The following is a 23,330-nucleotide window of genomic DNA, read 5'->3' as shown; positions in this document are numbered from 1 at the left end:
AGTCGTCTGCTCAGCGTTGGTTCGCCGGCTGATCTGCCAGCGTAGTGCCGGAGTGCTTGGACATTTTACGACAAACGAAACAATTGTAAACAAACGCTTAACCGTTTATATTGAACGCAACACGGCCATAACACGACATGGATATTCTCTTACCTGAGTACGTTCCATAAAGAAAGCGTTGAAGACCCCTGGAACTTGTTTCGTGCAATCGCAGTGAACGCCCTTAGCCGAATTCCCGGGTTTGACGCACACATTTTATTCAACTTCAAAACAATCCAGAGATGCGTTTCGAACGAACACAACGTCACAACATGCGTTGCAAGTCTAAACATCGATTGACAGACGATGGGTTGCCTCCTCCTGACTGTCGTAAATTCGGCACTCATGTCGCGCGCGGTTTGCGGGGACGAACAGCAGGCCACACAGCTCTGGCGCACTAGCTGAGATGGCTTTTAGCCACGCACACTGCACATACCCCATGCGACGTTGAGTCGTATTTCGCTAGAGAAAGATAATCCAGACGATGGGAAGCACTATCCACCCGCAGAAGCACAGCGTCACATTTCGTCGCGAAACAAAGGCGTGCACAACACACACACCATCACCTCCTGTAATGCCAAACGCATCTTGCACTTCCCAATGGGAGTGAGTGGTACGCCTGCAGTCGCCACATGTCGTGAGGTGGGGCCCCGAGCTGAACCAGAATCACGGAACCGTAACTGACTTCTAGAGCGGTTTGTGCGTTGTTGCCAAGGCAACCGATGTTTGAGATTGTCAAAAAAATGGCGCGCGCTCCAGAGCTGGAAAGCTCAGAGCGGCGGCGGAGCATAATTTGCCAACGTTGCCGCTCTCCACAACGCGTCGTCCAAAGCTGAACTGGTCACATGATTGAAGCGTTTTGTACACGGGTTCTATATCGGTTCAAAATGTCTTTTCCACATGCCACCGGCAGGAATTATCACCGCCGCAAAATAAGAGCCGGCACAAGCGGGGCCACATCTGATACAGCGCTTTTTGGATAAACAGTGCGCGGTGCATCAAAGAGAACGAGCGCGCGATCGTCCCCGTGCGGCTGCGAGTTCGCCGCCGATAAAAAGTCGCGTTCCGACGATAGCAACTGCAGCAACTTACACTGCGAAAGGGTGAGGCCAGGCCTCCGCACACATGCGGCCAGATTTTTCGTTCGCTTTTCCAGCCTTGAGCGGAGTGCGGGATTCATGGTGTCAACAAACCTTGCCCGTAGCAGACGGCAGTCTGAGCAGCGCAATACGGGAAGTCCGTCACCGCTGAGGAGCGCAGCATCATGGGAGGGAAGGCTCGAGTGCCGTAAACAGCGGAGAGTAAGTTGAAAAGAGGATGAAATGCGTCGCGACGATAATGCGCAGTTTTTGATTTACAATTTCTCTGCTAATACTCATCGCTTTATTAACATTTTTGCGGGAGGAGATTGCTCATACATTGCTTTATTTGGTTACATATACATCCATGTATCGGTGGAAGGTATTTCAGGACCCTTTTAACATATATACCCCAGCAAGTGGAGGGGAAAATCGCCCCACTGGTAGCGTAGTGGTTATCGCACCAGACCGGTATTCTGGGGGTGCTGGGTTTGGATCCCACCAGGCCGGCATTTTTTCTCCACTTTCTTTCTTTCTTTCCAAATTCTTTATCTGTTTCTATGACCTACGACAACCTCCCCTTTGCTTTCCGAGGTTTTCTTGACTGCGAACTCTTATATCTGTCTTATTTCCACCTAGCCCCTCATTTCCCAGTCTGATTCGCTACATGCATAGCGAGGGCCTCGGTTCTAGCAGTCTTGGTGCCCTATGAAGCTTAAGAGGGTTAAACACTGATCGACCACTCTTGACATATGGTAGACACTCGATCCACGGCCCGGGGATTAAGAAGAAGGTCCCCTTAACCCCGAGTAGTCCAGGTGGCGCTGGCTACTAACCCCAAGCGGAGCAAACACAAAATACCTTAACATAAATACCCCAGAAAGTGGAGGGGAAAATCGCCCCGCTGGTAGCGTAGTGGCTATCAAACCAGACCGATATTCTGGAGGTCGTGGGTTCGGATCCCACCTGGCGGGCATTTTTCTCCGCGTTCTTTCTTTCTTTCAAATTTATTTTCTGTTTCTATAACCTACCACATCGTCCCCTTTCCTTTCCGAGGTATTCTTGAGTGCCAACTCTTATTTCTTTCTTATACATACGTATGTATATATATATATATATATATATATATATATATATATATATATATATACATAAACAGAGAGATAGGTGGGTAGTCTAGAACGCCAAAGGAGCCATAGGGGTGTGGTTAGGCTCTTTTTTAAATACGGGTACTGAAGTTAACATTTTTTTTAATATACGCAAGAAAGAACTAAAGGAAAACACGCGCCCAGGGTGGGGACCGAACTCACGCCTTTCGATTAGACCTCGAATACCTTACCAATTCAGCTATCTGGGCGACTGTGTTCTCCTTCACTTTCTGGGCTATTTTGTATTTACTAGAAGTGTATCTGACTCTTGAGTGTGGTAGCCAGCGCCACTCTGAATACACGGTTAGAGGAGGCCTTCTTTTCAACCCCCGGGGCGTGACTCGAACGTCTACAGCCTGTCATGAGCGGGAAACTGGCGGGGTGCCCTCGTATGCTACCTAGGCATCAAGGCTGCCAGAACCGATACCCTCGCTAGGCTTTCGCAGAATAATATAGTAAGAAAATGAGTTGCTCGTTGAGAAAATATAGAACGATACGTCATCAGTCTACAACGCCAAAGGACGCAGAGGGCTGTGGTTAGGCTCCTTTTTTACTACGGTTATTGAACTTCACAGTTTTTTAATATACGGAAGAAAGAAAGAAAGAAAAAACGCGGCCAAAGTGAGGAACGAACCCACGCCTTTCGATTAGATCTCCAATGGATTACCAATTCGGCTATCTGGGTGACTGTGTTCTCCTTCACTCTCTGGGCTATTTATATTTACAAGAAGTAAATCTCACGCTTGAGGGTGGTAGGCAGCGCCACTGTCACTACACGGGGAGAAGGGGACCTTCTTTTCAACCGCCGGAGCGTGACTCGAACGTATACAGATTGTCATGAGCGGGTAACTGGCGGGAAGCACTCTTATGTTACCTAGGCATCAAGGCTGCCAGAACCGAGACCCTCGCTAGGCTTTCGCAAAATAATATAGTAAGGAAATGAGGCGCTCGTTGAGGAAATACAGAAAGATTGGTCGGCAGTCTACAACGCCAAAGTTGTCATAGGGGTGTAGTTAGGCTCTTTTTTTACTACGGTTAATGAAGTTAACATTTTTATTACACGGAAGAACGAAAGAAAGAAAAAAATTCCCCCGCACCTCCCCGAAGGGGATCGTGTAGAAATGTGAATGCATTGGGTGCACCGATGAGTGCGGTGCGAGTAATTATTATTAATGGCGTAATTAATGAAGAGAGCCGTGAGTGTGAACGTACCCATTTATTCATTCATCAGCACCTGTTTGTGTTATCGTTGTACCTGACGGCCACAATGACCGCTTTGTGGTCGCTAAAGTGCACGGTCAAAGGGTTTTTGAGAAGCATACGCGCGCGCGCCCTGCATTTATATACAGTCCGAGTTCGGAGAGGAGGAGCGCCCGAGCTCTCTCTCCGCCCGAGCGTGCTCTGCGATGCGAGCGCCCTCACCCGACCGGGCACACTCCTCCACTCCCTTACCCTCTGCTGCTCCGCGATGCGAGCACCCTCACCCGACCAGCACACTCCTCCTCTTATTACCCTCCGCTGCTCCGCAATGCGAGCACCCTCACACGCCCGCGCGCACTCCACCTCTCCCTACCCTCCGCCGCTCACCACCTGCTCCGGTTGCTAGGCGTGCCGCTGCTGTTGCTAGGGGCGAGGAGGAGCGCGCACGGAGAGATAACACCTGCGTGCGGTCGCCGGCCAAAGGACGCAAGACAACCCCCGACTAAGAAATGCATTCGCATTTAAAACACGCGCCCAGAGTGGGGACCGAGGACATGCCTTTCGATGAGATGAATGGCTTAACAATTCGGCTATCTGGGCGACTGTGTGCCTCTTCACTTTCTGGGCTATTTTTATTTACTAGAAGTGTATCTGACGCTTGAGGGTGGTAGCCAGCGCCACTTGGACTACACGGGGAGACGGGGACCTTCAATTCAACCCCCGGGGCGTGGCTCGAACGTTTACAGCCTGTCATGAGGGGGTAACTGGCGGGGTGCCCTCGTATGCTACCTAGGCATCAAGGCTGCCAGAACCGATACCCTCGCTAGGCTTTCGCAGAATAATGTAGTAAGGAAATGCGGGGCTCGTTGAGAAAATATAGAAAGATAGGTCATCAGTCTACAACGCCAAAGGACGCATAGGGCTGTGGTTAGGCTCCTTTTTTTACTACGGTTAATGAAGTTCACAGTTTTTTTAATATACGGAAGAAAGAAAGAAAGAAAAAACGCGCCCAAAGTGAGGAACGAACCCACGCCTTTCGATTAGATCTCCAATGGATTACCAATTCGGCTATCTGGGTGACTGTGTTCTCCTTCACTCTCTGGGCTATTTATATTTACAAGAAGTGTATCTGACGCTTGAGGGTGGTAGGCAGCGCCACTCTGACTACTGTGACTACACCTTCTTAGATATATATATATATATATATATATATATATATATATATATATATATATATATATATATATATATATATATATATATATATATATATATATATACAGAAAGCTAGGTCGGCAGTCTACAACGCCAATGGAGGCATAAGGGTGTGGTTAAGTTTTTTTTTTTGCTACGGGTAATGAAGTTAACATTTTTTTTTAATATACGAAGAAAGAAATAAAAAAAACACGCGCCCAGAGTGGGGACCGAACCCACGCCTTTCGATTAGATCTCGAACGCCTTACCAATTCGGCTATCTGGGCGACTGTGTTCTCCTTCACATTTTGGGCTATTTATATTTACTAGAAAAGTATCTGACGCTTGAGGGTGGTAGGCTGGGTTTACGAGGGTTCTCTGTCGATGCCCCAAGCCTCCGACCCGCCAGCTCCCTACTGAGATCGAAGAATACCTATCCAGCACCAATCGAGGACCACCATGCTTCCACTCTTCACCATCGCCCTACCCGTACCAGTCGCCGAACCGGCGTAGCACTGCTGACTTCTCACGTGGAAGGTCACCTATCCCACGCTTGGGAAACTAAAAGCAGCAACTTCTGGAGGAAAAGTTGCACGACCGCAGAAAAATGAAAATCCTCCAACGACGCAGCGACTCCGAGGACCATGATTCCCGACATGCCCTGAGCCCGACTTCTGCATTTAACCCTGATAAGACTCCGAAAACGACGACAGCAAAAACGGCGTGACGCGTACCCGACATGACCGAACCTGCCGCTGAGAATACAACGAAGACGAAGACGCATAGTACCCGTCCGTCAAAACGTACAAGCCGAGATACGACGGCCCGATGCACGCGAACTCGGGGAAAGCGGCGTCCGACGTGCAGCTGTTCATCGACGGCTTTGATGTAGTCGCCCTCATAGACACGGGAGCGAACTACTCAGTATTGAGCGGACCATTTCCGTATAAGCTTACGAAAGTTATGACCACATGGGACCGTCCGCGCATATGCACAGGAGGCCACCTCGAGATGCCACGTGGAACGTGCACATCGCGCATCGCCATAGACGGCACAACGTACCTGTAATGAAGGAGTGACGTGACCTGCACACAGCGGCACGTGTCGCATACTGATCTTTAATAGACGTTGCAGAACAATATGCATACACAAGAACACAGTGTTGCAAACCCAAACACTGAAACCGAAACTGAAACTAAGTAACTATGTACAGGATACAACATATTTCCCTCCCTCAAACTTTTAGGAAACTTGTGAGTACGTTAGTAGAGGTTAATCGCGCTTAGTTTATACTTGGCAAGAGAAAACACCGCAAGAAGAAATATGTACGCCTAATTACAAATACGCATCAAAATACTACATCTCGGAACACACTGAAAAATAGGCACACTAACACTGAGAAAATTCCTGCACACATTCACAGTTCGTGTCCATAACTAACCGGGGGCCGTCTTTCTCGGTGTGGTTGAATACGACGGTCGGGCGGGCACGACACAACTGGTTGTTGTCCCGTAGTGTTCACTGGCGGGTGTAGCCCAGTTTGGGATGCAGAACACTGTTCTGCGGCTGACCTCGTTGGGGATGCGGGAGTGCATCCCGCACTAGGCACAGGTTGCGCTGCGGGAACATTTGCCTTGGCAGACGCTGGCGGCCATGTTGCAGCGAGAAGTGTCGCATCGCCGTGGTCGTGATGACTCGACGAGTCACGCCAAACGGGAACGGGATGTTGCTAAAGGCTATTGCTGCCCGTGCGGCGAGCAGGCACCTTGCTCAGCTTTGCCGCGTTCCATATTCTGCCGTCGTCGAGGAGGAAGGACGTTGGACCACGTTGCTCGATGACTTCCCTGGGCTTTGAAAAAGAAGTGTCACCCTTGAATGAAACTGATGGTTTCTTCACCCGCACCATCTCTCCTACCGCCACCACCGTCGGCTTTTCCGCTCGCCTCCTGTCAGTGTAGGCTTTGCTATACTTTCGCTTGTGTTTGACACACTGCTGAAGCCTGGCCAGTTCCTGGAAGGGCGTCTTCGCGAACGACTTGGGAGATAAGCCGAGGATGTCAAGCATGGTTGTTGGCATCCTTCCGTGAAGCAGCACCGCAGGGGCCACTCCTGTTGTGGCGTGTGGTGTACACCTGTAAGCGGTAAGATACTCCTCTACAGCAGTTCCAAGAGAACGCTGTTCCAGACGAGCCAGTTGGAGGTACGTCTTGAATGGGTGGTTAATCCGCTCGATATATCCATTTGCCTGCTGGTAATAAACAGATGAAGGCGACAGGCGGATCGCTCGTTATTTTAGGAAGTCGATAAATTTTTTTGAGGGGAACTGGTTCTCATTATCCCAGAATATCTCTTCAGGATATCCTTCCCTCGCAAAATATTGAGCAGCAGGAACTCGTTCATGGTTCATGCAGAAACGTCTCTGCACAACTGCACTTCAGGCCATTTTGAGAAGTTGTCCACGAGCGTCAGGGCAAACCAGCAATCTGGAGGCGCTTTCTCCATGGGACCAACGATATCAATCGCAAGTTTCTGCCACAGTCTCTCCGGCTGCTCGACAGGTTGCAGAGGGGCAGGGGGCGTCTTGGCCGATTTACCCACTTCTTGACAGATGCTACAATTGTGGACTGCTTCTTCCACGGGACTGTTCATGCGGGGCCACCAAAACTGCTCCCTAAGTCTGGCTTCGGTGCGTCCAATACCCTGGTGGGTTCCATGCACTGTTTCCACCAGTTGAGCAACAAAAGATAAAGGAACGACTAGCCTCTCCGCACGCAACAACAATTCTGCTATGACTGACAATTCCTCTCGAACTCTGAAATATGGTTTCAGCTCTTCAGGCAGGTTCTTATGCGAAGGCCAAGACCCATGTACGTACGCCTTCACCTTTTGAAGAGTGGCGTCACCAAGAACTGCTTGTTCAAACTGCTCTTTCGTCAGGCAAGTGGGTTGGACCATGCAAAGAATTTCTTCCTCAAAAGTCAGCTCTGAATCTGCCATATGGACTAGTAACCAGAAAGAGCATCGGCTACTCTGCTTGACGGGCCTTTGTGGTACTCTACCATAAAATTATAATGCAGTAGCCTTGCACACCAATGTGCAATTCTGAGTGGGCGGCGGCCTGAGCCCTGCGAGGACAGCAGTGAAACGAGTGCCGTGTTCTCTTTGTGATCGGAGAGTGAAGCTACGCCCCCACAGGTATGCATGCCAATGTTCGCATGCCTAACTGCAAGTCAGTGCCACTCTTTCGCCAACTGCTTACTTCCTTTCATCCGACGAGAGCGTGCGCGATGCAAAGCGACAGTACGAAGTGTATGACCGGCACGCTGCTGGAGTACTATTCCAAGTCCATATTCAGACGCATCAGTGGAAATCACAATCGGAAGTCCCGGATCAAACATCTGCAAGACGAGATCTGAGGACAATGCAGACTTTACCGCGCGGAAACGTTTATCCACCTAAGCAGACCAGGCGAACGCTTGGTCTTTCCGAAGTAGAGCTCTTATTCGCTCCACTATCTCGGCTAAGTGGGGCATGAACTTTGCGTAGTATTCCACTAACCCGAAAAAAACGGACGGAGTTCGGTGGCATTATTCGGGACTGGAGTTTCCACAATTGCGTCGACTTTCCCTGGCATTGGCGAAATACCGGAACAAGTCACCTTGTGGCCCAAACATTCAAGCTCCTGAACTCCGAACACACATTTACTGTTCAGGTTCAGACCTGCGTCCTGATACGCTGTAGAACTGTCTCAAGGTTCGTTGGGTGCTCCTCAGCCGATTTACCAAGCGCAATAACGTCGCCAATGTAGAAGAGGACACCAGCACAATTGCAAAGAATGAGAGACATCATACTCTGGAAAGCCCAGGTGCTGATGATAGCCCAAAGTAAACGCGTTTGAAGCGGTATAGACCTTTATGTGTAATGAAAGCCATCAAGTCCCTACTCTGAGGATCCAGGAGAACTTGGTGATAGGCAGAGGCTAAGTCAAGCTTCAAAAAATGCGTTGCCCCCCCCCCCCCCAAAGCATGAAGCAACTCAACCATGTGCGGCAGCGGGAAGCTGTCCGGAACGATCGCCTTGTTAGGTTCGCGTAAGTCTACACAAAGCCTAATACTGCGATCTTTCTTCTCAATGTCTACAATTGGGAACACCCATCCTGACGCATTGATAAGTTCAATGATGTTCAAGCTTTCCAAGCGCTGCAGTTCACCAGACATGCGTGGTCGTAACATCAAAGGAAGACGGCGAAGCTTTGATGCTACCTGCTGAACACCCGCACGTGTCTTAATCTTTTGAACAAAACTATTTGCAAGACACTGCTCATTTGTGAAGAGGGAGCCAAACTTCTGCTGAAGTGCTGGTGGCAACTGCGTGGGCGGCTCGAACGGACATAACATAGCTACCGATACGTCCACAAAAGAAGCATTTTCTCCTTAGCTGGGCAGCGTTGCCATTAAGCGTGTTGCTGGCTAGAACGACAACGAAAACAATGGGAAATATTCGCGTGTTGCTGCAAATTCAATGGAAGGCACTCTCGAGGCGGGGGGCGGATCCCATGCGTAACTCCCTTATCACATTAACCGAAAGTGCGAGTGCGCGGCCATGAATGCTGCGATGGCAACGACGCACTATCTTTTGTGCAAGAATGCACACATACTTTCTCCACAGGAACAGCAAATTCCTTCATTTCCATGGCTGCTTGCTCGATTTGACTCGAGAGAGCAACTGCCTTGTCAAAGGACAGCGAAGACCCTACTAACAAAAGACGTTCCCGAATACGACGCGAGGACACACCGGCAAGAAACTGGTCACGTAACGACTCTTCTGGCGATTTAAACGAGCACATCGCGGCGAGCTCGGAAAGAGCGGTCACGTACTCTTGAACAGACTCGCCTGGGGACTGAATCGGGTGATGAAATCGGTGGCACTCGGCGACAAGATTACAGGTGGTATTGAAGTGCTTGGGCAGTGTCGCTACCTCGGTGGCATACACGGCTGGCGTAGCTGGGGTGCCTTCCTTTTCTTTTGTCTTCTCTGCCGCCTGCGAAACAGACAGGCTGTTGAAAATACGTTGACCTTCCGGTCGCAAGGAATGTAGCAGAAGAGCCTTCCGACGCTTTGCGGGGAACTCGGAAGCACCCGATGCGAGCACGTAGACCTCGAACATGTCGTGCCATCGTGACCATGGCTGCACGGGGCGACCGGGTGTCGGTAGGGACGGCTCCGGTGGGGCGACGTCGGCGAAAGCCATCTGGTAGGCGTGGCTGGTTGGGTCCCGGAGAATTACATGAAAATGCGGTTCTAAATCCTCGTCGCCATTGTAATAAAGGAGTAGCGTGACCTGCACACAGCTGCCCGTGTCGCATACTGATGTTTATTCGACGTTGCACGAATATATACATACACAAGGGCACAGCGTTGCAAACCCGAACACTCAAACCGAAACTGAAACTAAGTAACTATGTACAGGATACAACAGTTCCCTGCGGCGTTCGTCATTTTGCCTAACGGCTACCGCGACGTAATTCTTGGAATGAACTTTTTGACGGACAACGATGCTATAATTGATCTACAGGCCAAGTCTATCACTGTTTCCTCCGATCACTCTAGGACGCCACAACCGAAAACCGAGCACCGGGCTGCTGTAAGGATCACCGACAATCATGTCAACCTGCCACCGCGCGCAATCTTGATGATCATCGTCTACTGTAAAGACGGTGTTCCTGACGTCCAAGCTATCGTAGAGAGTGATCAAAGGTTGCTCCTCGAAGGCGGTATCTCTGTCGCAAGAAGCAGAGCGTGCTTTAAGCAATGTCAATCCCAAGTTTTGGTCACTAATTTCAGCGAGGAATACCAACATATAAACAGGGGCGCTGGAATTGCGTTCACAAAAGAAACGCAAAAAGAAAGTGACGTGATCGCGGTTGCCGACTTTGAACGTGCACCCGAAGATAACTTCCAGCTTCCGAATTCCTTCGAGGTCAATCCCGCGTTACCACAAGAAGAACGGAAGAAATTGGTTTTGGTGCGTCGCTACAGAGAGTGTTTTTCGTCGAACTCAAAACTATGTAAGACGCCCCTGGCGAAGCACCGAATAATAACCGAAGATAGAGCCCGACCACCCGACAGTCCCCGTACCGCGTCTCTTCGCAGCAGCGGGAAGCCATCCGGACTCAAGTGGACGACATGCTCAACGACGACATTATACAGCCATCGAAAAGCCCCTGGGCGGCGACGGTCGTACTCGTGAAGAAAAAAGACGGCACAATAAGGTTCTGTGTTGACAACAGGCGACTGAAAAAAATCACCAAAAAGGACATGTACCCGCTCTCCCGAATCGACGACGCCCTCGACCACTTCTGCAACGCGAAGTACTTTTCATCGATGGATCTGAAGACCGCTACTGGCAAATTGAATTGGATGAGAGATACCGTGAGAAGACCGCACTTATAACCCCGGACGGCCTCTATGAGATCAAGGTGATGCCTTTTGGGCTGTGCACGGCGTCAGCAACATTTCAAAGAGTCATGAACACGGTGCTAGCTGGCCTGAAGTGGCACACCTGCCTCGTATACCTCGACGATGTTGTGGTATTCTCCCGGACTTTCGACGAACACCTTGCAAGGTTGGAGTCTGTACTCCAGGCCATTCGTACGTCGGGGTTAACGCTGAAGCCCGAGAAGTGCCGTTTCGCGTGCGAGGAACTCAAGTTTTTTGGCCACACCGTCAACACCGCAGGAGTCCTGCCTGACCCGGCAAAATCTTCAGCCATAGCGAACTTCCCAAGAGCAAAAGACAAGAAGGGCGTGCGAAGATTTCTCGGACTGTGCGCATACTACCGGCGTTTCGCTGCTAACTTCGCACGCATTGCAGAGCCACTCACGCGCTTGACGAAGAATAGCACCCATTTCAGCTCGAAAAACGCCACATAAGAAGCAATCTGCGAGCTGCAACAACGCCTGCAAAACCCACCCGTGCTCGCTTATTTCGACGAAAACGCCAAAACGGAAATGCACACGGATGCCATTGCTGTAGGCTTAAGTGCCACCTTCGTCCGAAAGCAATGCGGTTGCGAGAAAGTAATCGCGTATGCCAGCCGTGGTCTACCGAAGCAGGAGAAAAACTATTCAGCTCCTGAGAAAGAGTGTCTCGCTATTATATGGGTGATTCCAAAACTTCGCCCATACGTGTATGGCCGACCATTCAAGGTTGTGACAAACCACCATGCGCTGTGTTGCCTCGGAAATTTCAATGACCCCTCTTGCCGTCTTGGGCATGCTGAACACTCGGTCCAGTTACCTGTCCTTAGGAACATTTCGTGTCAGAGTTTGTTCAGAATTTTCAAACGCTCACGTGCAGGATAATGGCGTGCCTTAAGGTGGCGTTTTGAGCTGCACCTTGTTTATAGTCGAAATAAATTCGGTTCGGAAGGTATTGCCACCAACAATCTCTTCTTCGATGTAGGTCCACGACGTACAAATATCGCTTGAATCGTGTAATATATCCATATATGAACTCAGGTCCAGCTTGCGGTAAACTAGCTTGCTCGCTGGGCAGATCAAAACGGTTGGAGGCTTAATGCTGAAAAGAGTACCTCGGTTTTGTTCTCAAAGAGGCGCGGTATCCAGCCCGACCCTGAAACTAAATTGAATGGTGGCTTGATTCCTGTATAAAAGGAACACAATTTTTTGGCGTCGTATTAGACGAGCAACTCATATTAATCCCTCACATAAAACAACTTAGACAATGCCTCATAGCAATAAACATTCTTAAGGTCCTTTCACACCATTCCTATGGTGCAGACAGTGCAACTCTTCTTTAGTGTCTTCACAAGCTTGGCGGGATTCCGCATGGACTATGGGAGTGTGGTTTATGGGTCGGCATAAAAAACAACCCTGAAAATTGTAGACCCAGTGTTTCACTTGGGGCTTCGCCTTGCGTCGGGTGCTTTCCATACTAGCCCCGTACAAAGCCTATAAGCCGAGTGTGATAAATGGTCCCTAGATCATAGGCGAACATACACCAATCTTCTTTCGCTTTTAAAATATCATCAATAACCCACCATTTTTTCCAACCTTTTATTTCTGATACACCCATGTCCCAACTTCTAAATCGTCCATCTATCTCTGCTCTGTTCTCGCAAAGAGTGAAACAGAAAGCATCAGAATTATCTGACCTTTTGAGACACGTACAAATCAACCATTTCCAACTTTTTACCACCATGGCAGCTTCGCCCCTGTGGTGCGACTTGTCTTTTGTAGCGGTTGTTAAAAAACGAATACCCACAACTGCTATTCTTCAGCATTTGTTGTTCCTTCAAGAGAAATACAAGTGTGCAGAATTTTTTAGCGACGCGTCAAAAACAGCGCTTAACATGTCGTGTGCTACGCACGGACAATATCTTAGGGTATCTCACACCCTAAAATCGAGATGCAGCATTTTTACGGCTGAAGCCTATAGCATTTTTCTGGTTTGAAAGCACACCATTCATAATAAAATTCCTAAGTCCATCACGTTGACAGATTCCGGAAGCGCAGTACGTGCATTGAAATCTAAGCGGTTCTGTAAAGATCATGTTATTTATTTAGATTTCAAAATCATTATGTCAGCATATTGTCACGTTTCCAAAGACGATGTAGTTGTCTTCAAGAAAAACAAGTTTATCGGAGCGATCTTGTGCTCCCCTAACAACTCCAATAATACACGGGCGGCGAAGCAGCAGTCAGCAAAGTGACGTACACAAACGAGCGTCGGAGGTGGAATGCCGCGGAGTCTGCTCTGCACGCTTTTATCTTTCGGCACAAGTGTTTATGGAACCGTCGATTCACATCCAGAACTTTGTAATTGCAGAAGAGTATTCTGGGCTAGTGACGTTAGGGCGAAACAGCCTGCTTATGTGAATGTGATAGCTATGCAGCATAAAAGTAAAGAATAGAAGACGCGCTTAGCTTGGAATGCAGATAACACAGCCGGGCGTGGCCCGGCAGTAAAAACAAATATTAAATAAACAAACCCATACCTGGTTCGTACAATTACCCCCCGTCTAAGAGTGCATTGACCCGATGCTAAAATAAAGACAGTCCGAACGAACAACAACAAAAAAAGTCCGTCATCTCACATAGTAAGATTTCAAGCGATCCACGTGGACGACTTCGGGCCGCGTGCGTAGTCGTGATGTTCTGGAATCACCATCGGGGATCACCTCCTAGGTAAGGTGGGCAACACGTCGTAGAATCTGGTAGGGTCCCAAATACCGTCGCAGAAGCTTCTCACTTAGTCCGCGTCGACGGATGAGAGTCCGAACCCACACACGATCCCCAGCGTAGTACTCAGCGTCTCGGCGTCGGAGGTTGTAGGGCCTGGCATGCCCCAGCTGCTGGTCCGCTTTACGAACTCGAGCCAGCTGGCGGGCCTCCTCCGCACGCTGAAGGTATCCTTCGACGTCGGCGTTGAGGTCGTCGTCTTCTACGTGCGGAAACATGTCGCCGAGCATCGTAGCCGGCCGTCTTCCGTAGTGAAGCTCGAATGGCGTCGTCTGCGTAGTATCCTGGATAGCCGTATTGTACGCAAAGGTGACATACGGGAGCACTTCATCCCAAGTCTTATGTTCAGCGTCGACGTACATTGACAGGATATCAGCGATTGTCTTGTTCAGGCGTTGCGAGAGTCCGTTCGTTTGGGGGTGGTACGCCATCGTTCTTCGGTGATCCGTATTGCTCTAGCGTAATATCCCTTGCATCAGCTCCGCAGTAAAGGCCGTTCTGCGGTACGTGATTAGTACTTCGGGCGCTCCATGTCGCATCACAACTTGGCTTATGAACAACTTTGCGACTTCTTGTGCAGTCCTCCTCGAAAGAGCGGCGGTCTCTTCGCAGTGCGTCATGCAGTGTGTCGCTACAACAATCCACTTGTTCTCGGATCGGGATGTATGGAACGGGCCCAGAAGGTCCATTCCAATGTGTTGGAAGGGCCTAGATGTGACGGCGATCGGCTGCAGAAGTCCGGCGGGTCTCGTCGGCGGCGTTTTTCATCGCTGTCAGTCAAGGCAGCTCGGCACGTAGTGGGTGACGACGGATGCAAGGAGGGGCCAGTAGTACTTCATCTTGACTTTCCCAATTGTGCGAGCTGTGCCGAGATGTCCAGAACACGGGTCGTCGTGGCATGCTTCCAAACTTTCGTCACGTATATCTCCCAGGAGGACAAGAAGATAATTCGCTCTCCTTCCGGGGCTGAAATTCTTCACAAGGACGGAGTTTGTCAGGCTGAATGCAGGTAAGTTGCGTTTGAAGGACCTTGGCACGGCGATGGAGGTAGTCGATCATGACGAGTAGATCGGGGTCGGCACGCTGCTGGGCGGCTAGCTCGCTCCCAGTCAAGACTCCGAAGAACGTGCTGTCTTCATCGGAGTCTTGCGGTGATAGGTCGATGGGCGCACGGGACAGGCTGTCGGCGTCGGAGTGTTTCCTGCCAGTTTTATAGACGAAACTAACGTTGAATTCCTGCAGGCGCAAGCTCCACCATCCAAGACGGCCAGAGGGTTCCTTCAATTTGGCGAGGCAACACAGCGCATGGCGGTCTGTCACAACCTTGAATGGTCTTCCATACACGTATGGGCAAAATTTTGAAATGGCCCATATTATCGCCAGGCTCTCATTCTCAGAGGCTCAGTAGTTTCTTTCTTCCTTTGACAGACCATGGCTGGCAAAGGCGATTGCTTTCTCGCACCCGCTTTGCTTTTGTACGAGGACGGCACCCAAGCCTATATCACGGGCATTCGTGTGCATTTCCGTTTCGGCGTTTTCGTCGAAATGCGCGAGCACAGGCGGGCTTTGCAGGCACTGTTGCAGCTCGCAGAAGGCTGTTTCTTGGGTATTTTTCCAGCTGAAAGGGGTGCTATCTTTCGTCAAGCGGGTGAGCGGCTCTGCAGTGCGGGCAAAGTTTGCGGCGAAGCGCGTATAGTATGCCCGTAGTCCAAGCAATATCCGCACGCCCTTCTTATCTGTTGGTCTTGGGAAGTTCGCTATTGCAGAAGTTTTCGCCGGATCAGGCCGGACTCCCGCGGCGTTGACGACATGGCCCAAAAACTTGCGTTTTTGGGCCATGTCAAACTGGGACATCAAACGGCCCAATGTGACATGTCCAGTGTCATCAGTGGTCGAGCAAATTGGGTTGGTGAGCTACACAAACACTAAGTTACCTACCACGCAGGAAGGTGACATTCGGCCCATGTTCGTCCGCTAGAATAAAGCGCGTCTTTTTCAAGATTATGGAGCTTATTGGCTACGAAGTATGCTCAATTGCAAAGTGCAAAGCAACGTGGTTGCTTTCGTTTTTATTCACAGAGTGGAAGGGTACTAAACATTTTTTGCCTTTCTTCAATGTGCAGCACTTTGTACCCAACACTGCCGTGACGGTAACGCGGCTTCGGTATTTCTGATTGTAAAGAAATGAATCGATAAATAATGTGGAGGAGTGTCGCGCTGGTGGCTCCACCACTAATATTTTTTGAAAAGATTTTTGAGTGGCAGTGACTTCATGCCAGGAGCGTTTGGCAGCTGTTCTAGAGTCTTTTGATTTCTCAGCCAATGTGGCTTGGGTTGTGCCTCTGGCTCTTCGTGCCTGGTACGTTGGTGCAGGTTATCTCAATATATGAGTCGAAGGTGCAGAACATAAGTGTGGCCGCTACAGGTAGCTACGAAGTCACATAAAAAGAAAATACACTTGTAAATTCTTGAAAGAGAATATTCGGCTTCTTTGCATTAATTTAAGTATCGAGCATAGGGCAAGGGTGCGAGCGGAGATCTGCCTCTGCTAAGGCTGTACATGAGCTTCAACCTCATTTTCATCTCTACTGGACGCAACTCACATAATTTCTTTGTAAGTAATGGTCATACTTACGTTTGTGTGTCTTTCTTGTTGTAAAATAGGAACGTGAAAACGCTTTTATTAATCATCGATCCAGGGAGCTCCATAACCAGGTATGAGTTATCGCTGATGTCCCATCCATTCTGAGAAAAAAAATTACCCGACTTTTATGCATTGTAAAGACATAGGTGTCGAGGGTATGACTAATTTAGTGCTTGATTTTCTGAGCATTTTTATTGCCTTCATGACTGTCTCCCTCGACACGTGTACAAGCTCTGGTTGAACCATGGCAGTACATTTCATTGATATAAATAAATGAGTCAAATATTACACGTTATACTGTGTTGATGACCTAGTGCGTTTTCTGATATGATTAGGTAATAACTGACAAAATAGCGTCGCATGGATCCGCGCAAATGAAGGGCTCAGGTTACGCTTCCCTAATAATTAAATGGATTCCTATTCACTTAACTGAATTCCCTAATAAAGTGGATTCTGAAAAAGTGCGCCGTATGGAAAATGTCTGAAGGAATTGGGCTAGTAAAACGCAGCAGGGATGAAAACGCTTCGTAATTGTGTTTGCTGCTACATAAAGATGCAAAACGCACTTACAGTGGTCAAATCATGCCTTCAGAACTGTACGTCTCAATGCTTAAAACGTTTCTCCCAATCTTTCCCCGAAACTTTACTCTCTAACCCTCGCTGATTGTCATCTGCTGCTTTCGCGCGCTGTCTTTCCCTGCCCTGTTGTCTGCTCCCGCACATTCCACACAACACATCCTCACCACATTGTAATGCATACCTGGAATGCGTAAACACGCCCCAAGTTAACCAACGGGTGTGAAAATATTACAAATGTATCATTCAATGCAGAACACGTTTTCGCAGCGCCAAGAACAGAATGGTGTGCAAAAGCAGCATTGAAGGTGTTGGCCCATGTTCTGTAGAAAGTAAATAGTAGTATCTGCGTGGCTATCGTCACTCGCCGCCTATGGATCTATACCGCGATCTAAAAATGATTCCAATTAAACGCCTATATTCACATATACTTCTACGATACTACATAAAGGAAATGAAGGCTCACAGCAGGTTGTTAGACGATACTGCTAAATTAACAAAAAACACAACTCGAGCGCTCCGTAGCATCCTGCATTGGCTTATCCCCTCTCCAGGACAAACTACGCAAAGCAACGAGCGCAATATCAGCTGCCTTACAACTTAAACTAAGTATAGCTATGCAAAATCTTAACGCTTAAATCATGGAAGCATTACAATGTTGATTTGCCGCTCTTGTGCTCCATGTGCATACATGTTATCGGTATACATTCATTCGCGCTTGTTTTTAGGTTGCACCATGGCGCAAGTTGTGAAATTCTCTAGGATGAAAATAACGTGCATATTTGTTTCGTATCAACTGTGCATGGTATACTGCACCATTTAGAAATTGGTCTGCTCATTTGTTTCCCTTTTCTTTCATGTTCTTTCATGTGTTTCTTTTATTTTTTACACTTGGCTGGTCTTTTGAGGTTGGACTTGTTTCTGTTCATTTTTTGTATCATATGAACCTTGTTTTTTAATTAGAGGCCGGCAGTGCTGCGCTGCCGCCGATGTGTGTGCACGGGGTATGGTCCTCGTCAAACCAGCGCCTGTGCTGGCTTTTTGACCACACTCCGTGCAACGTGACATGTTAGTCCATAAATAAATGAAACTGATTTGAATTTCAAATTTGAAATTAACACTTTGGTAGGCTTTACACTTCGCACAGACGATTCAAAGTACTGGACAACACTCCTCGGGCTTCGCGAAGCTGCCAAGGTAGCTTTTAATGTGAGAAATCTGGTATCTGGCCAAGTCAAAAGCCAAATTTAAAAGTTTTGGGTACCATAGGAGATTCTTATTCACCATGAGGTTCACAAATCTAGTTCGCCATAGCTCACTATAAACTAGGGATCTTGTATCGGATCCGAAGCGTCAGAATTACGCCTTTCAATCGGTGAGTGAGCGATACTTTGTTAGTAACTCCAGAATTGACCAGACAGACTTCATTCAAGCCACGAAAAGCGAATTTTCCTCGAGGAACCACCCACTTCTGGAACATAAACAGACGTCGATTGTTTCCGACTATTGTTTAATTTCGCAGTCCTTGCAATGTAGTTCATTTATTGATTTGACTTCATGATTGCTTGGATAGCGCCCAGACTTAACCAATCTGGTGTATTCTTGAGTTGTATTTGTCAATCTAGAGCTAGAAGTCGCGACAACAGCGGTTTGGCATCAGCCGCACTCCTATTTCGCGTGCTCGTAAAGGCAACCGAGATCCTGCTGCCGCTTTCGCGAGTTATCAGCCATTCTGGTATGCTGGACAATCGTTCACAAACGGCGTATGACCTCGCATCGCCCGGCCAGGCGCTCTGTCGCTCTCACCCAGAGACCCTTTAACTTCTTGGGTTTCGGAAACGCGTGAGATCAACAATAATGATTGAGACAAAAATTACGCTGCAGATTCACATGGGGCTGCACGAAAAGGGCTACTTAAAAGGGACGGCGCGTGCGACGAGAGCACTGGCTCCGACGTCACATACGGGAGTTACCTGCTCTGGAGACTAGTTAGGCGACATCCACTAGGTGCTCCGAGGGCTGGTGCGGCGTGTTTCAGAACGGCTTTACTAAAATACCGCTCTATGCGAACGTACGGAGTTCAAACTAGGTCACAGAATACTTTACTGGTATTTACCACACAATGAAACCGAATTCGGGCAGTTAAGTGTTCATGCGCTGCTTTTGGTAGAAATTGGAATATCACGAGAAGTAAGCTTCATCTGTCCCTCAAAAGGCGGGTATATAACCAACGCCATGTTTCAGCAATAGTGTGCTAGGCACATACTTGGGATATCACTAACCGACTTAACAGGAAACTTAGGTGTGCTGAATGGACTATGAAGAGGAATGCTCGGGTTCCCTTTTAGGGATAACAGAACACCTCTGTGCATTGTGGAACAGGGTTGGTGTGGAAGGCATTGTTGGCCAAATCAAGCGAGGAAATTGGAAATGGACCTGTCACGTCATTGCCTTTATAGAGATCCGGTCGGTTCGCGATACTCTTAATACAGTGGCTGGTTGTATACCGTAAACTCAGTAGGGTCGACCGATTGCTACATTGAGATTTGCACAACGAATACTTTGGAAAAAAGTTGGTCTCATGTAGCGCACAGTAGATTTCAATAAAATGGTGGGAGAGGCAATCATCCTCTAGCGAACACAAACAGGATGACGACAATAGAGTAGTAGTCGCAGGTGGATTTTAAGGTGGGTTACCCTAGGGCGGCTGGTGTAAAAAGGTAGCTTCAGCTGAGCAAGACGGAGTAAGGTGGAATAACACGGAATAAAATGTGTAAAGGCAGTTGGTGGCTCATTTTTTTAAGGTTGATTTTGCTAGATGAAAGAATTTTAGGTAGACGATAAGGTAGGTATAATGTGGAATACCATGAAGTATAGAAACTAAAAGCATGAATACTGTTTAATGTAGATTGCACACCTCTAGTGCTGCCTGTAGAGGAGCCACTGAAATCATTTTAACGACCTGTTTTGAAAACAGCTGACCCCCCCGCCCCACCCCCACGGTCGCCGCTGCTTTTGGGGCAAGTGCACTACCCAAACGTACCGTTTGCGTCGTTTGAAATTGATAGTAATGTGAAGCGGTCACCCTATTCGCAAATGCGGTTTATTTACGGACATGCTAACGTTACTAACCTGATCAATGTATGATACATTCGGCATGAATAAGCGCCAGGTGCGTGTTACGGACCAGTGTCCAGAAGCCGCCGTGTGCATCAACCTGATTGTAAATTCACTGCACTCTGTAAGCATCGCTTTCTTATATGGTCATGCTGCGGTTATACACTGTAATGCAGCTGGTAATTCCTGCGCTTACATGATCTCGGAAGCTTTCAAACCTGAAAGCCTTCAAGTTACGCTTGGCAGTATCGTACCTCAGGTGATAGTCATTACCGTGGACAAGAAATGTGGCACTAATTTCGTCAACGTTTTACGAAAGAAATACGGGAGAAAATACAAAATTATTTCCAGGGGTGACACATGACAAAGTATTTAAGGCTGAGTCGTGTTATCCTGAGGTTAGCACTGGCAGGCACTTAAAATGTGCTACACATATCCACCGCGAGGATCACGGTGACGGAATTATAGGGCAAGAGTGCCTGCCGCTAAACGCGTCTTTTACAAGTCACCATATGAACAGAGGTCCTGCATAAACTAGCACAAACTGAAATGAGGCGGCCTTAGCAGATGCGACACTATTGAAATAACGTACTTTACCTTTTGTAAACTGCTTGCTGTCTGTACCAAAAAATGCGGCTCCCGACTAATCCCCAGTTTGTTGAAATCAAGAACGCGCTGCTTGTGTGTGGGTTTGATTACTGATACCTTCATTCCTTGATCTGATTTTGCAGTCTGACTAAGCAATAGCTAAGAGATACACTCTCCCCGCGATGTCCTTCGCCATAGCAGTGGATTTGCCATCTAGTTGGGTGAAGTAGGTCTACCTGGCTGAAGTGTGCAAGAACGCCTCTAGCATTTCTGACGATACACTGCTTTTTTCATTCCTGCACGAGCTATTCTGTTTCTTCCCGACTTGCGCAAACTTATTATTAAACAGGTTTTTTTTCGTCCCTTGGATTCCGCTAAAACACGTGACTGTGCATATAGTTAACGATATGGAGCTTGGCAGTATTTTGAACGTTTTGTGTGGCTTATATTGCTTTACAAGGACAAGTTGTAGTCACGAGTTGTAAAAAATCCCACACTCAATAAAGATTTTTAGTGTGTGTATATTCCAAATGAAGCCGCATTCGTTGTACGCGCTTCAAGTGGCTACCAACATCTCACTGGCCCTGTATCACATCTAAAGGAGACGAAAATAAAATTAACCTGTGCTTGACATGTTCGGAGGTGACAGCGGTGATAATCTGCATGCCCCCGTAGCAGAGTCTTGTAAATGTTGCTCGGAAGCACGCAGAACCCAGTCCGTCTTCTGGAAGCTGTCGCTGGCGTTCGAGCGCTCTACAAAGCCTTAACTGGTTTTTTAAGTGTCCAAAACATACTGTTTGCTTATATACGTTACTATAACACGTTGTTGAGGGTGCGTAAAGGTAAAAAGAAGCAAAATATAACAAAGCATTCAATAAGCCCCTATAAGCCATATATAGTAGAAATTAAGAAGAAGAAATGGACGTGGGCAGGGCATGTAATGCGAAGGCAAGATAACCGCTGGTCATTAAGGGTAACAGAGTGGATCCCTAGAGATGGCAAGCGTTGCAGGGGGCGACAGAAAGTTAGATGGGCAGATGAGATCAAGAAGTTTGCGGGGATAAATTGGTCACAGTTGGCACAGGACCGAGATAATTGGAGAATAATGAGCGAGGCCTTTGCCCGGCAGTGGGCGTAGATAGGCTGGTGATGATGATGATGGTGATGATGAAGCCATTTACTGTTCATACCGCAGACACCTGTTTAGAACGGTGGAAAGCAGGGATGCCACCGCAAGTCTCTATGCGTATGGCGAAATAGGAGTGACTAAGCTCGATTTAAACTGAATAATATACAATCGGGCCGTTAAGATGGGTGTGCCCTCTTTCGACTGGTGGACGTGCATATAACAGGTTCCAGAAAAAATACAACTACCGCCATTAGCCATTAATTAGGTAAGGAGTTAGGAGTGCCGATATTTTTTTCAAAACCTCAGTACACAGAGACACGTGCAGTGTCGTCTATGCCCGTCACAACCAAAAATTGAAACGTTGTGGCTACTAACCGCAGTCAAACAAGCACCACCATAACTAATGGGCCTGAAGCGTATGCGGGGAGGGATGCGTGTCCGCACGTAAACTCCTCCGACACCGGCCAGGAGCCCGCATGAAGACTATGGGGACGATTTTGAACACTGAAAACACGCCTGCAGAAACGCGTCGCATTCGCACACGTGTCTGCCTGAAGTCAAACGCCCCACCATCACGCTATTTCCCATAGTCTTCAACAGTACTATCCTAAGGTTGCTGCCTTAATAATGTTGACTTTCTATGCTTATAGAGACTACCCTATGGTGAAACGAGTAAGCACCCAACTCCCGAAATCCTGCTGTTCCGTGCACAATGTGTCGTCAGGTTGTGGAGTATGCAAAGGCGGCGTTGCAACATTCCACAAGGTCAAGGTGGCGTGGCCTGCGGGGGGCCATTTTGTACTCACCGTGAAGAACTGATGCAGCCCTCCTTTCTGCCTCTCAGGAATGAGCATCGAGGCCTGCTTAAGAGAAAGGGAGGCTAGGTTTATGAAACCCTGACTCATGGCTTCGCAGCAATTTCACTCTGGAATGAGGAGCAGTGTCTACGCAACCGGAATGCTCTCCTTCAAAACGGCAACTGCGTACTCGAATTTTCCGAGGTAACTTCGAATGGGCGCGCAGACAATGAGAGCGATGCGATGCATGATCCCGGAATGTTGTATATTCGATGCCCGCCAAAGCAAACGCAGGTGCGCATGGCGTCCAGGTTTCCGTCGATTGCTGCCACTTGAATTACGTTAGGTTGGTACAATAGCACTGGGTATTCGGGGAAGTGCACCGTGAGGCAATCAGAAACTTTTGCAGCCTTCTTTTACAACCGTTCGGTTCCTCTGAAGATTACGGAAATGCTTTGTTCCAGTAAAGCTAGAGACATGTTTTATTACAGTAAAGAAAGTTTTCGCCCCATAAGAGATACGAGAAAGGAGACTTAAGAGGAAGAACCGCCGGGCC

General features: G+C 48.3%; 1 long non-coding RNA gene, 1 other non-coding gene and 1 pseudogene across 2 annotated transcripts in view; all 3 read right to left on the bottom strand.

Moving 5' to 3' along the window:
* LOC144166284 (uncharacterized) overlaps positions 1-22,942 on the bottom strand; it is an 86,610-nt gene extending 63,668 nt beyond the window's left edge. The window contains exons 1-2 of the long non-coding RNA XR_013321623.1: positions 22,784-22,942; positions 16,559-16,668 (exon numbers count right to left, since the gene is read on the bottom strand). This is a non-coding gene — a long non-coding RNA (uncharacterized LOC144166284). The remainder of the gene's footprint in view (positions 1-16,558; positions 16,669-22,783) is intronic.
* On the bottom strand, positions 4,876-4,947 carry Trnar-ucu (transfer RNA arginine (anticodon UCU)). The gene has a single exon. It is a non-coding gene; the product is annotated as a tRNA-Arg (tRNA).
* On the bottom strand, positions 9,060-9,911 carry LOC144166286 (uncharacterized; annotated as a pseudogene).
* Positions 22,943-23,330: the final 388 nt, after the last annotated feature.

The sequence above is a fragment of the Haemaphysalis longicornis genome, unplaced genomic scaffold (assembly GCF_048455015.1).
Source record: "Haemaphysalis longicornis isolate Haplotype H1 unplaced genomic scaffold, Haemaphysalis longicornis Haplotype H1 scaffold_166, whole genome shotgun sequence".
Taxonomy (NCBI): Eukaryota; Metazoa; Arthropoda; class Arachnida; order Ixodida; family Ixodidae; genus Haemaphysalis; species Haemaphysalis longicornis.
This window is presented reverse-complemented; position numbering and strand designations above follow the sequence as displayed.